This window comes from Cynoglossus semilaevis, unplaced genomic scaffold, assembly GCF_000523025.1.
Source record: "Cynoglossus semilaevis isolate Cse_v1.0 unplaced genomic scaffold, Cse_v1.0 scaffold1092, whole genome shotgun sequence".
In the NCBI taxonomy this organism is placed as follows: domain Eukaryota; kingdom Metazoa; phylum Chordata; class Actinopteri; order Pleuronectiformes; family Cynoglossidae; genus Cynoglossus; species Cynoglossus semilaevis.
Window position 1 is genome coordinate 1 of NW_007585120.1, and position 270 is coordinate 270.

The window sequence follows — 270 nt, forward strand, 5'->3', positions numbered from 1 at the left end:
TCAAAGTATTCCATCTTCTCAGCACACATTCCTCACGATTAAGAGAGTAGCGTTGTGAGAGCAGGTTTAATGTAACAAATGCGTTGTGTAATTGACCAGCCCACTTTACCGGCTAAACAAAAGAAAGAAAAATAAATTCAAAAGAGCCCGTCAGCGAGGAAAGACACGCACGCTCGAGTTGAATTAAGCACAATCCAAATATTACTTTAGTTGCTCACTGTATTTATTTTTCCAAAAGTGTTAAAACTTTCGTGCGTGGTGGACTCGTTC